This window comes from Onychomys torridus, chromosome 6, assembly GCF_903995425.1.
Source record: "Onychomys torridus chromosome 6, mOncTor1.1, whole genome shotgun sequence".
Classification (NCBI taxonomy): Eukaryota; Metazoa; Chordata; class Mammalia; order Rodentia; family Cricetidae; genus Onychomys; species Onychomys torridus.
Genome location: NC_050448.1, coordinates 55,065,410 through 55,080,220, shown reverse-complemented (window position 1 = coordinate 55,080,220; position 14,811 = coordinate 55,065,410).

Here is a 14,811-nt window from a genome sequence, read left to right as displayed (position 1 = left end):
CCCTTCTCTGAGCTTGCTGTTGCTAAAACATGACCTTCTCATGTTCAAGGCAACTAAACATAGAGCTTAATTTTTGCATCATTGGCCAAATCCCAAGAACTGAAACATTAATTGTTCCTTTGAACCCAACACAATCAGAGCAAATGCTGCTCCTGTAAATAAGGGGAAATATTTTTAATAAGGATTAGACATTATTATGGATCAAGAAGACATAAGAGGTGGGTTTTTGAGTTAGCAAATACCGTTATCACCTCCATTCCATCCAGAATGGCAAGCCTAAATAACGTACCCAATTCTAACTGTATTTGTTTTTGTATTTTATTCATGATAAATGATCCATTTCATCATGAATGCTAAAGTTATGTTAATGAAATAACAGATGGAACAGGCTGCACCACATTGCATAGGTCGGAGTATGAATGTGTGTTTATGTGTATGAATTTATGTATGCACATGCATGTATGTATATATGTGTGTACATATGTATGTGCAATATTTTATTTGTACTTTAATAAATAAAGCTTGCCTGGAGATCAGGGGGGAAAGGCCAGCCATTTAAAGTAAACAAAGTCAGGCAGCACATGCTTAATCTGATCACTTAGTAGGCAGGATCTCTGTGTGTTCAAGGCCATACTAGGGAACAAAGCCAAGTGTGGTGACACACACCTTTAATCCCAATACCAACCATAGATACCTGGAGGTCTGTACAGACAGACAGTGACAAGGGTGTGAGGTAGCTGGGCTAAGAGCCAAGGAGAGGGCAGAAAAACCATGCAATAAAGGTGTGCGTAAGACAGGAAGTAGCTTACATTTGGAAGCTGCAGAGTTGGTGAGGTAAGGTTGGCTGGTGGCTTTCCCTGTTTCCTTATCTCTAAGGTTTTCACCCAGATATTTGGCTCTGTGTTTTTTATTTAATAAGACCATTTAGAAATTCTTCTACTTATGTATGTGTTTTTGAGTATGCACATGTTTTGCACATACATATGAGTGCTCATGTATGTACATGTGTGCATTTTAGTGTGTATATGCACTGATGTGTGCATGTGTATATGCATGTGTGTATAAATACGTTTGTATGCATGCATGCATGTATTTGTGTATACTTTAACTCTCATACATTTCTTTTGGAGTAGTCTCAAAATGCTGAAAATAACAAGGTAATTGTATATGAGTAATTTAAAGAAAAAAATTACCATCCTACTAAATCTAGGTAAATCAGATCCTAAGTAAATCAGAGCAGACTGTGTAACTGATAGGACCCTCTTTACTTACCCACTCCAGAAGTTCCTATTATTATAACCAGTCCTTAACAACTTGGTGTCTCAAAAATCTCTCCACAGCTCTTGAGGTCAGAAGTCCAGGATCCTGTGTCAGCAAAGCTGTTCCTATTGGCAGTGAGAGTGAAGTTGTTCCTTTACACACTAAAATGGCACACCCATTCCCTTGTTATCAGCCCCCTTTCAGCCTTGAGGACCATCTCTCCATCCTCTGCATCATCTTCACAGTTTTGCCTTTGGATTTTTACTCTCTCATTGGTCTGTAGAAAGACCTTTAGGTTACATTTTAGCCATGTTAGTAGCTTTGCAAGTGCTGTGACAACATGTCAAGGAAAAGTGACCTAAGAGAGAATGGGTTTATTTTGGCTCATAGTTTGAGGGAAGCATACTACTATTATGGAAATGAGATGCTGACAGGAGCAGGAGGCAACAGGCTGGGCACACTGCATGGATAGTCAACAAGCAGAGCTGATTACTGCAGCTCAACTTACTTTCTCCTTTGTATTAAGTCTAAGAACCAGGTCTTGGTATAATACTTCCAACATTTATGCTTAGTATCCCCTTAGTGCTGGGGATGACTTTCTGTATGCTGTGAATGAGTTGCTCTGGTTGATTGATAAATAAAAAGCTGATTGGCCAGTAGCCAGGCAGGAAGTATAGGACAGGTGGGATAAGTAGAGAGGAGAATTCTGGGAGGAGGAAGGCTGAGTCAGGAGATGCTTCCAGCTGCTAATGCCAAGAGAAGCAAGATGTAAAGTACTGGTGTAGATGTAACTGGTTTGTTAAATGAGAAACACAGAACCAATTGCAGAGTTAAAAACCACAAGGTCAGAGCAAGAGCAGAAAACCTTACCCTTCACTGCTTCTGCTGTTCTTCCTCTATGCCCGAGTGCTACCTCTGTGTGTCCTATCTTCTTTATAGATTTTCTGTTCCATTTTCTCATTGGTTGTAAACCCAGCCACATGACCTCCTCGTCACTGCCTGTTTGTACAGACCTCCAGGTCTTCTATGGTTGCTATTGAGATTAAAGGCGTGTGTCTGCCATGCTGGCTGTGTCCTTGAACACACAGAGATCTACCTAGCTCTGCCTCCCAAGTACTGGGATTAAAGGCATGCACCACTACCGCCCAGTTTCTGCTCTGGCTTGCTCTGACCTCAAGGCAACTTTATTAACATATAAATAAAATCACATTTCAATACAAATAAAATATCACTATATACTGGTAAACCACAAGCCATGTGGCAACTTATAGATGAATAGAAATGGGTTAATTTAAGATATAAGAACTAGATAGCATGAAGCTTGTCATGGCCATACAGTTAATAAGTAATATAAGTCTTTATGTATTTACTTGGATCTGAGGGGCTGCAGAAGCCAGGTGGACATGGGAAAACTCCAGCTACACCTTAGCCTAAACTAAAAAAAGTTTTAGAGATGTGTCCTCAGGTATATTTAATAGTGTTTTAAATACAATCAAATGTACAGTCAAGAATAAACACCATGGGGTCCTTCCCCATAGTCCCAAGTAATCTCTCCATCTTAAGTTCCTTAACTAAATCATGGAGTAAAAGTACATCTTATTATCTAAGGTGTTGTTACCAGTTCTAAGAATGAAGGTATAAATATAGAGGTCCATTACTCAACATTCTATACTAGTCACCCCAATTGCTACCTATGTGACAGTAATTAAGGCCCTGAAAATTCACAGATAATCATGTAGTCAACTATGATGGGATCCAAGAGAGACAGGAATGAGATCAATAAGAGCCTTTCATTAAGGGACTCCATGACATGCAGAAGAATTGGACAGAGCCACTTTGTGTGTTCATCTTAGTAGTGTGAATGCAGGACACATTTTAGGCCTGCCATCACCCAGGACCATAGCAAATCACAATAAATGTAGCAAAATAGTGTGGCCAAAGGAAGTAACAACCATCTGTCCAACCAAGTTTTATTCCCTTGGCCTAGTTTCTTTATTAAATCTAGATCCTTTTAATTATAAGAGCTTGGCTATAGGATTATTAGACCACATGGCCATCTCTAATGTCTCAAAATGTAAATCCTCTAAGACTATTTTTTTAAATTTCTCAATGTGAATATAAATGACACATATTTATGATGACAAAATAGAGAGCTGTATAACGTCAGATTATGAAATTCCCTTATTTCCCTTTGGTCTTTTCTCCAGTATCTAGAGAAAAATTACTATATAAGATGTTGTGAATTCTTTCTTTCTATATAATTCAGAGATGTTTATGTTCTAAAAAGATGCATAGTATTCACACCATTTGGAATTTTCCATTTTGTAGCACTGACTTGATCCTGAATCTATTTCTTTCAGACACATTTACATATTCTATTCTATTTAATTAACTTCCAGACTTGCAATATATGAGTAGGAAAATGAGTCTTATATTATTATTTTACCAACCTTTATCACATCTTTATATCACTGTATATAATTTGTACTTTATTGGTGAAATTATTTAGGCCACTCCACCTAGTTAAAAAGGAGGTTTATTTTGTGGGGTAACTTACAATGAAGGGGTAGGTTGCAGGGTCTGGCAAAGGTATAGTGCAGTCCGGTGGTGTTCTCTGGAGAACTCTGCTCGGTCTCCCTCCAGCGTCCAGGGTCCCGGAACCAAGCGTGCGCTCTCCTCTCGATCCACCGTCTTCCGTTTCCTTCTCTGCCCTCCTTGTGGGTGTGACCATTACCGAAGCCTCAATGGGGGTTGGAACTTCCCGGCCAATGCTGGGATGGCTATCCACTACAGTACTTAGTTATAAAATTAGAATATTTTGTGTGTGTTTGCTTTCCCGATAAAATAAATACAGTAATTGTCTCATAGAGGCATGGATAATTTGAGAAATGTATCCATGCTGGGAGTCAAGAAGTGGCCCTTCCCAGGAAATAACATACTAATTGGTTGTCCAGTGCCTAACAATCAGAAAGGTTTTTTGTTTTTGTTTGTTTGTTTTGTATTTTGTTTCTGTTTTACTTGCTTCTCCTCTAGAAGAGAGGGAAAAAAAACAAAAAAACAAAAAAAAAGACATTAGTTTCCAGAGCTGGTGGAGGGTTGGAAGGGCTGGGAGGGCTGGGAGGGCTGGGAGGGCTGGGAAGGCTAAGAACACTATGGGGTTGTATCCTCTCCTCTGGTAGAAGGGAGAAATGCTCTAAGATTAGCCCAAATGTATTCTTTAAGTATTCTAAGAATTGTAGGCTTACGGATTAGAAATTATTCCAAGCTCACAGCTAATTAGCTCTCAAAATTTCATAAGGCTTTGGGTGGTGTAGCCCCTAAGGCTCTCAACCCTGATTTCAATTATGTCACATTTTAGTGAAAACCTGGCTCTGGCCCTGATATATTCTTATGCCCCTTCACCAACTAATGGGTGTGGGCAGAGCTTGCTCCACATGCCCTGATTCCAAGGGGTGAAAAGCAATCATTTTGCATTTTCTTCCTTCACAACGTACATAAAAGAAAGGAGGTTGAACAAAGTATAATCCAGAAAACAAATGAGGCTCAGAAGATTGTGTGTTAAAAAGAATCCATGTTGTTATATTTACCAAGTATATGAAGGCATGGTAGAAATCTAGCAATTGACAAGCATATGACGCAAGACACAACCATAATTCCAACATTTACAGTGTCTTGGGGATTCCTCAGTTGGAAAGGCAGAACTGAACAATTGAGTGTTTGAGTGGGTTCCCTTGGGATTAACATCAGTATTAGACTGTGGCAGAGATGTATTTAACTTTTGATGTTCTAGAGTCAGAGAAAACCTGTTATCTACTTGACATCTTACTACCATGGCCTCCAGGCAGAGGGATCTTTTTGACTTGTTGGGTATGGTGGATAGCTCTGCTTCTTCTCCAATACTCTCTGCTGAGTTCTTGGTAAAATTGAAAGCCTGACCCTCTGTGGACAGATGGCTCTTAAGCTAAGTTCCCATTCTTCTTAGGGTTCTGGTGTGATGTCTTGTGTCCCCCAATAGTCTGTGTCCCCCAATAAAATTTATCTCAGAATCAGAGGAACAAGGCAGTCACTATAAGTAAACATAGAAGTCAGACAATGGTAGCACATACCTTTAATCCTATCACTCGGGAGGCAGAGATCCATTTGGATCTTTGTGACTTCAAGGCCTCAGTGGAAACAGAGCCAGGGATGGGGGCACACATCTTTCATCCTAGGACTTGAGGTCTCATGTCTTTCTTAGGAAAGACACAAATCTTTAATCCCAGGAAGTGATGGCAGGAAGCAGAAGGGTATAAACAGCATGAGGACCAGGAACTAGAGGCTTTTAACCTTTTAGGCTTTTAGCAACAGTTCAACTGAGTTCCATTTGGATGAGGACTCAGAGGCTTCTGGTTTGAGGAAACAGGATCGGCTGAGAAGTTAGTGAGGTGAGGTTAGCTGTGGTTTGTTCTGCTTTTCTGATCTTCCAGCATTCACCCCAATAGCTGGCTCTGAGTTGTTTTTTTTGTTTGTTTGTTTGTTTTGTTTTGTTTGTTTGTTTGTTTTAATTAACAAGACCCTTTTAGATTCGTGTTACACTCTGGGTCTGACATGGAAAGCAAAAAGTAGAATTCTTTCCTTGTCACATGGACATACCATGTTAAAGAATACATTATATTGACTAAGCTAGTTAGATGTAGGAATATATATGTTTATACATATGTGCATGCAATCAAAGTCAGTGAATAAGAGGCCGTGAATTTGAAGGAGAGCAGGGAGGGATATACAAGAGGTTTTGGAAGGAAGAAAGGGAAAAATGTTGTAATTATATTAATCTCAATTTTTAAGTTAAAAAGTACACATGCAGAAAAAGTTGCACATCAGTCATCTGAATGGCTGTGATATTATGAACAAACTGCCACTATGTTTTCACATGGACAGAAGGTGTCTTCAAAATATTTCATATACAAAATTCTGGCCTTTACTTCTAAATAATTTGTTATAAATCTTGGCAATGAAGAGTAAGTTGAAGTTTTAAAAAAGTGAAAAAAGAAATCCTTCTCCCCCAGAAGTTATCGTGATATTTCATGAGTCTCCCACTCCCCTGACCACAACAAAGGTACATGTCCTGACATTTGATCTAAGTGTGGTCATAGATAATAGGCAAATACTTTAGGGAGCGTCTCAAATGAATATTCTGAGGACAGTTTTGCCATAAGGGGATATCCTTGCATAGGAATTAGTCCCTGCATTTCCAAAGAGAATCATAAATCTACCTACACCTGGGAAAGCCCACATACACCCCATATCTCTGGCAGGTATGTAAAGGGTGATATCCTCACTTTGTAGCCAAAGGTAAATAGTGCATTAGTTTTTGTATATTTGTATATTTTTTGTATTTGCCTGTTTCTAAGTCAAGGCCTTGAGCCAGGTGGCTATGTCATTCTACTTGACTGTCTTAGCTCTGATGGCTAATGGTATTTGTTTGGAAGAATATAATCTAGTTGGCATGAATGGCTGAAATCAACCTTGCAAGCAGGCCTCAGCCTGCTACTCTGAAATTGGAACTGATATTGCCTTTATATATGCTATATGAAAAAGATTAATGCAGACTGGTCCTAATATCTGTTGGAAACAATAATGCTGGTGGGGAAACAGTTTAGCAGTAGAGAGTTTGTGTAGCACTTACAAGTTCACAGGTCCACATCAGAAAAGCTAAGAATGGTGGCATAGTAGAAAGCGTGTGTGTTGGAGGTAGAGTTGACTTAAGCTAGGCCACGAGGAACAACTCTATATATTTAGGGAAAATATTTTGTTATCTCTTCATGGTGCAAGATTTCTGAGCAAAACATACCAGTAACCTGGATTAAAACAAAACAAAACAAACAAACAAACAAAAAAGAAAACAAAAACCTGGATTTTAAAAAGTTAAGCATGCTTTACTTATTGGCAACCTCCAAACTGAGCCATTTCTTTTTTGTTGTTTATTTATGTGTTTGATTTGTTTATTTATTTATCCATTAATTTACTCTTGTCCCAAAGTGATACAGATAGTTTGGGAGACCTCTCCTATTCTCCCAGAAAAGATTTCTTTCCAGGAGTAAAATGAGCACTCTTCTCCTGCAAAAGGGCAGGACAGATTGCTCTTCAGTAGTTTCCTCTTGAGCTCTGAACACAGTCATTTCAAACCGTTTTTACTGTGGAAAAACTCTGTACTTGCACAGTGTGTCTACCCTCATGTGACTTGGAAAAGGGAAAAAAGACAAGGCTAGCCATGCCCACTGCTGAGAAAAGAAGCTAGGCCTATGATGACCATACTTCTTGCACGCTTTTAGGATACAATTTGAAGACCTCAGTGTCAAAATCTTCTCATTCAGTTAGGCAAGCCTGGACATGCCTTTCCTCGTGAAGTGCCATCTTAAACTTCCTGATGTCTGAACAAAGGGTCTAAGCATGCATCCTAGATTTTGTATCCTTTCTTTTTAAAAACATTTTTTAAAATTTTTATCTATTTATGTATTAATTAATGTGTTTATGTGCTTATCTTATAAAGTATATGCAAAATGTAGGATTAAAAAGTATTGCAATTTCTGAACATATATGAAGTCCTAGGCAAACGGTAAATAGTAATGTTGTTATTTTCTTTATTGGAAGGTTGGCATTTAAACCTTTTAATATCCAAAATTTTTATTTTGTAACAAAAATAATTAGGAACCTTGAATAACTTTAACTTTAAAATTAAGTAATGTATGAATGTCCCTAGCTCTGCTCCATGTATCCTGAGATATTAGGCATCTCAAATGGGAAAAGCAATGTATTCCCTTTTCAATGAAAATTGAAGTTGTACTGGTATATCTTATAATCCGCACATTGTATTAGCTGTGGCAGGAGTTTTTTTAGTTCAAGGTTGACTGGGGCTACACAATGACCCTGTTTACCCAAAATCCAAGGTCAAAGGATGAAGCTCAACAGCAAAATACCTGCCCAGCATTCTATAAAACCTTGGTTTAGATTCCAACTACAAACCTGAAGCTTTGTCATCCCAGCTCAAGAGGTGCTTATTTTATTTACTTTTACATTAGTGATAGCAGTCAGATAATATTTATTCCTAATCACTCATATTTTATCATTTGTATTGTTTATATGTCAGCAAATATGTATTAAATTCCTTACAACTCCATGGCACAAGATTGTACAATATAAGGTAACAATCTATGAGAAATAAGCTTTCTTGCTTAAGAAACTAAATCCTCACAAAGCAACCTGGATTAGATAAAGGTGAACCATCATCTTGATTACATAGACTCGGTCAGCAAAAGTCATAGATTCACTTGTAAAGGAAACATTAAATGGCATTTCAAATGTCAAGAAGCAAATTAGTTGAGAAACACCCTCTCATATTAGAAATATATTCCATATCTTCAAATGATATTTCTTTGCTTTAAGTACAGAAAAAAAGGTGTGCTATCATTTCTTAGAGCACCAGAAAAGAAAAATTATGTTCATTTCCCACCATTTTCCTCAGTTATCATAAGCCAATGGAACCTGCATAATCTGGACCATTATTATCTACCTTGTCAGATTTTAGGCTTTTACATACAACTACAGAAAAAATATATGTATGTACATATGTATATATGTGTGAGATACATCAATATTATGTTGAATATAATGTATACACAATGTATATTGTATTAAATATAATGTGTAAGATGTTATAATATATAACAGTATGTATATATATAAGTGCAAAAGTAAGTCTTATTGTTTACATGTGTTCATTAAGGCACAAACCTTTTATTCTATTATAAAGATAAAATAATCATTATTTTCACCATGTCTGTGGTTTATTGTTTACTTATAATCTACATGTATCATTTTTAGGAGGCTTATATTAATATAATGATAATTCTCAACTTCTACTTCCCTGTCATCCTGGTCTCCCCTTATCTTTCTCCATAAATATCTTTCCTGTCCATATATATTCATTTTGTTTCCTGATCCATCAAGATTAATCAGGGCCACTTATGAGATTCAGTTTGGAGATATCTGTTGGAGCTTGGTGAGCTCAACAGAGACTCAACAATTAAAAACAGTGATTGCCTTTCTCCCATGATCTAGGGATATCCAAATACTTCAGAGATAAAGGATGAGGTCCAGTGAGTTCCTTCTTCTCCCTCTACTGACTGATGGTAAGGCTAGACATAGGTGGTCTCAGTGCAAGTAAGTGTAGTTGGTGTTAATTAATGATTACATTGGTTGTATCTAGTCTAGGGAAGTGTGTTTTTCAATGTCTCTCTATCTTGCAGCTGTTAATTATTTCTCTCCCTTTACTCTACCACCTGCCCTCAGAATTGGTAGGAATAATTTAAGTAACTGGTTTAGAGCTGGGCACACAGCTATGGCTTATTTTCTTCTCCTTATGCAGTGATGAGTCTTTGCGTTCTCCACTGTTCTTGTCAAGAGGGTCTTCTTAGATTCATGCCTGGTGCATAGGTATTTAGAGGGCAGCTTGCTGCTGTATCAGTTCAGTTAACCATCAGAAACATTTCCCTCATGGACCTGCTACCTCCTCACACTTGCTTTGTCATCTAGGCTTAGAGTACCCAACACTGACCACCACCATCACTCACAGGGTGAATTTTGACTGCATTCAGAGAGCAGTTGGTTACCACCTCACTGCACACATACACAACAATCAAGCTGCCATTGCTTAGAAGGGCACACATTGTTTTCATAGTTTCTTTATATTCCTAATTCTTGGTTAATCTGTCCAGTCTTACACCATATAAGGCCCCAATCTCCCATCTCCCTCACTGCCTAACCATTTTCATCCACATTATGAATATTCTATCCTTTTTTAAAAACATGTTTTATACTACCTCTTCTTCTTTTAAGGTAATCTCTCACCCTGTTCCTTTCCTTGTTCTGTGGCTTGCTCAAGTACTTCACTGTAAACACATCATAGTAAAGAGCTGAATCTAGAATACTTATATAAAAAGAACATGCAGTGTTTTTCATTTGGAGCCTGAGTGCCTCACAATTGAATAATTGTTTCAATTCTATTCATTTATCTGAATGTTTAATTTTTTTCTTTATAAGTAAATACTATTATATTGTGTACATGCACCACACCTTCATTTTTCCATTCCTCAGTTGTTGAAAATCTAGGCTACCTCCATTTTCAGGCTATGTCCTAGAATAGGGTCGCAATGAGGTTGATGTGCAGGTATGTATCACTGTCAGAAGAAATGGAGTCCTTTGTGTACATGCCCAGAAATGGTAAGACTGGGTCATATGGTAATTTCATTTGTAGTGTTTTGAGAAACACCCAGACTGTTTTTTCAAAGTGACTGCACTCATTTACATTCCTAATTACAGTGTTTACTATTTCTCTTTCTCCAGATCATCCCAATGATTGTTGTTATTGGTATTCTTGTTGTTAGTCATTCTGAGTGGGGTGAGAGAGAACCTTAGTATGCATTTCTCTGATTGTTAAGGATATTGAGTGCTTTAAAACCTGTTTCAAAGTTACTTACATTTCTTTTTGAAGAATTTTCTGGTTAGCTCTGTAATCATGTTTTAATTGAAATGTTTGCTTTCTTGAGTTTTTTTGTATATTTTAAACATTAATCCCCTGTCAGATGTATAACTAGCAAAGCCTTCTCCAATTCTTTCTACTGTGTATTTATTTAATGAACAGCTTCCTTTACTGTGCAGAAGATTTTTAATTTCTTGAGAAGTTGTTTGTAGACTGTTGGTCTTCTTTCCTGTGCTAATGGAGTCCTATTCAGAAATTCAAAATATAGTCAAATGTACTCCCACTGTATTATTCCTTTAGCAAAGTCTATATTTCAGACTATAAATTCAATAGATGTAGATTAGAAAAGAGAAACTGGAAGCCTAATAATATTAAATATCATGTAAATCCAGAAAGGAAAGAATTTTAATTTATTAGTGATTGTTACTTGCCTGACATATTTCTTCCAGATTTAGTAACTTACAATAAGATAAATTTGTTATGTGAAACAGCTCCAAGTCATCAGGAAGCTGAAATCACACAGTCAGATAGTTTAGTCTCTTGTAAGATTATAGTGTGGCTGGTACCCAGGATTGTCATCACCTTATATAGCACAGGACTGGAGAGCCTCTCCAAGCTCATATGGATTTTGAGAGTCTCTTCTCTGGTAGTTGTCTAGAGGCCTTGGTTCTTCACATGCATACCTGTTCAATTACTACATCAGACTGGGGTAGCTAACATCTAAAAGGACAAGTCATAAAAGTGAGCAAAATTGGTATTGTTGTTCTCACATCCATGTTGTAGCACATCATTTCTTCTGTATTCTGTTAATTAGAAGCAAGTCATTCAGCCTACTTGGCACTCAGATAAAGGTTGGAAATGATAGCATTAAGAGTATAAAAAATATTCCCATGGAAATTATTGGTAGTCAAGTTGGAGAACAGGAAATAAGTCCTTAAATTGTATAATTAATGTCTGTGAGTTCATAAACGAATCTTATCAGACAATGAAATATGTGATGTTTTTCCAGTAATATCAGAAATGTCACAGTGATTCCTCATTCATTATTTCTACTCAATAATGTAGCTTCTAACTTGTGCAATAAGAAAAACATGAAATATATAATATAAGAATTATGTGGTCAAAATAGCATTGTTATTATATGCAGGTAGCACAAATAGATCACTAAAAAAAACACTAGGAAAAGAAAGCTTAGGTTAGGGCAGAGCATATCCTTAACTAGTGAGAGAACTTGACTTTAATCTTCAAATAAATAAAAAATTTACATAGTAATATATATTAGCTTTAATACATATTTATAATCCCCACAGATATCATCTATTACTAAAATGATTTCTGAAATGAATTAAAAAAGGCTGACATAAGTGGAAGGAAATGTATAAAAGTTAATATCATAAATATTATTAGTTTCTTACAAATTTAAGGGAATTACAATAAAAAATTATAGCCTAATTTTATTCTTTTAAAAACATACATGTTGGTATTGTTTAATATATGGAAATATAGATGAGGTTAAAGAAGGGGACCAATGAGTGGGAGATCAAACTGTTTATATTACAATAATTTCATATCGAATAGACCATGGGGCATCTGTACAAGTATAGAAAACCATGCATGTACAGAACAGAGAACCCAGAAAATTCTTTATGTTTGCCTGACAGCAACATAATGGTGTTGCTAATGCCATAGTGGCCAACTGACTCTTTGGAAAGCAAATTTAAAAAAAATGTTGATCCTAACACATAAAAGTTGCATGCACTCTTCCCAGCAAACCATTATTATTAACTACAAATGAATAAACCCACAAATTAAATGTTCACGACTATTAGAGTATAAAAGCCCACTGTGATGGATGAATAAAGTAGTATTTTATAGCTGGTAGTAAATATAAATGATGTGCAAACATGAGTATTGACAACTAGAGCAAAATATATTTAAGCATCACAAGCATATAATTAGTGAGAGAAGTTAGAAATGAGAATTCACTGGATAATTCCACATGCACAAATTTTAGAAGTATAAAAATATTAACCAATTATGGTAGAAATAAGATATCTATCCTTAGTAGATACAGAATACAAATAAGTTTGGATTGACTTCTGTATTTCAAGTAGTTTTTATTATTTACTTAGTAAAAAAAATCACTTGTGATATTGCAAAACACACACATATATGAGTTACTTTTTTATACATTGATTTTTAAGAAAATTGACAATGTAGCCTTCTATTATAAATGGAAAAACACGGTAAATTGCATATACAGTTGTGTATTTTAATGTTCCTTTCTTTTGAAGTAGTCCATAACTGGTTTACACTATACACAGAAATTCTTGATAAAGCCAGTTTAAGAAAATCTATAATATTTGGGTTGGGGTTAATTGATCATACCATTGAGTACATATAACAAAATAAGTAGTTGTCAAGAAAAATGTGTCATCAAAAACATGAATGAACAAAAGAAGCCATCTTGAAATGATGGGAAAAGGTGATGTCTTGCCCTATACTCATGTTCCTTTCAGGTATTTGTCAAATCATAAGACCTATGGGAACTTTAGTAATGGTCACTAAACAGTGCAAGGGATTTATTTAATGTGGGAATTGGTCTACTATAAATTAAACCCAGATGGCGGCAGATTTTATTTTGATTCAGAATACTCAATCACAAACTGTTCAATCTACAGGCTGATAGACATGCTGAGTGGATATCATGTTTTCATGAGAATTTGGGGGCTCAGTAAAGATGAAGTTGAGATATCTGGTGAGTCCCAGTAAACAGGATGTGTAGAAACCCAGGAAAATGCATAATCCATATTGGAATCTTGTGATCATCTCTAATTCTTAAAATAAAGAAAGGGAGTAACAGGTAGGAAAACACTCAGGAAAGAGAGAGGGAGTGCAATGATACAGGAGCAGTGTACAGTTCATTGGAAACTAAACATACTATGGAAATAGAGGCCATATTTTTTGAGTCCAGGAATTAGACTGAAAGATCTTGAGAAATGGTGCATTTTAGAAGGAGTAGTTACATGATTCCTTAAGTAGATACCAGAAGAATGTGAGTGTAGGTGTGGAAGGATGTATCCAGGGTTAGGAATGCTGTTCCCTGCTCTGGGAAGAGTGCACCTTTTCCCGATGTTTTATCCCACTGAGTACTTCCAATTCCTTTCCATCTTCCCAGTTACTGGCTCTGACCTTGACATATTCTTTAATTTCCTGTGGTTTATATTTACATTGTCTTAATGCTGTTCATGAACACTATTGACTTTCTTCTACATGCTTTCATGAAGTTGACTGAGTTTATCTCAGATTGAGTTAATAGCTTTTAGCAAGGTACTGACATTAGAAATAAAGATAAACACCTGACAAGAGAAGCTAGGTAGTAAAGGAGGCATTTTATATTAATGAGTGTAGAATTAGCCTAAATTCTGAGTTAATAATTATCTTTTCCTAGAAATCTCTTCATTGCTAGAGTTGTCTTGCCAATGAATATGAGAATAATTTCAGCTAAATAGTATTTTTATTTAATTATATTGAATAAGAAAGAATAACACTTGTTAACATTGGGGTAACACAGTATTTCCTTCAATAAGCTTGACATCTAATGTACTAGGAAAGTGAGATACATTCCTTATCCTTAGCCCAAGGCAAAGTGAACTTACCTGACTGATCTTAAGATTAAATCAGTATATCTACTTACAAGCAACACCACCAGAACATTGATCTGATGATAAATAATGTAGCTTGTACTTGAAGGCCATGCAAGTTTCCTTTTTCAACATCTTACAAATACAATTTTCTCAGTCCCCTAGAGAAGAGGATGAACAAATCATTCAAGTGGAAAGACACTGAGTTAAAAATAGAGATAAAATAGAACTGATAATTCACACATTTTATCAGTTTTCTTTAGTTAAAAGACATGAGAATATTTTATATGATCTCTATAATAAGTTGTTTTCCTACAATATAAATACAATAAAAACATGAGTCACTCCCAAAGTTTATAAAATTTACAAACCAGAACAAGGAAAATGATA